Source organism: Penaeus monodon, chromosome 28, assembly GCF_015228065.2.
Source record: "Penaeus monodon isolate SGIC_2016 chromosome 28, NSTDA_Pmon_1, whole genome shotgun sequence".
In the NCBI taxonomy this organism is placed as follows: Eukaryota; Metazoa; Arthropoda; class Malacostraca; order Decapoda; family Penaeidae; genus Penaeus; species Penaeus monodon.
The window spans coordinates 25,965,056-25,965,281 of NC_051413.1; the positions used below are offsets into that span (position 1 = coordinate 25,965,056).

General features: G+C 30.1%; 1 protein-coding gene across 1 annotated transcript in view; it reads right to left on the minus strand.

The window, feature by feature from the left end:
• LOC119591441 (facilitated trehalose transporter Tret1-like) overlaps positions 1-226 on the minus strand; it is an 11,848-nt gene that overhangs the window by 3,301 nt on the left and 8,321 nt on the right. The window lies entirely within an intron of this gene.

Here is a 226-nt window from a genome sequence, read left to right on the forward strand (position 1 = left end):
TTAACCCCGTGTATGTCTTTGTTTCATATATTTTGAAGTAATATGGGTATTTAATTAAATTGTATTATGTGTCTTTAAATGCTATTCCGCAGTTACGATTTGTATTAATGTTTATTGCTGTATGCATTACGCTCTATTAAATAAAAACAGAACTCATAACTTTCGTCTTTAAACCCAATATCCACAATCCACAAAATATAAGAAAATAAAAGTAAGCCCCCTCCCC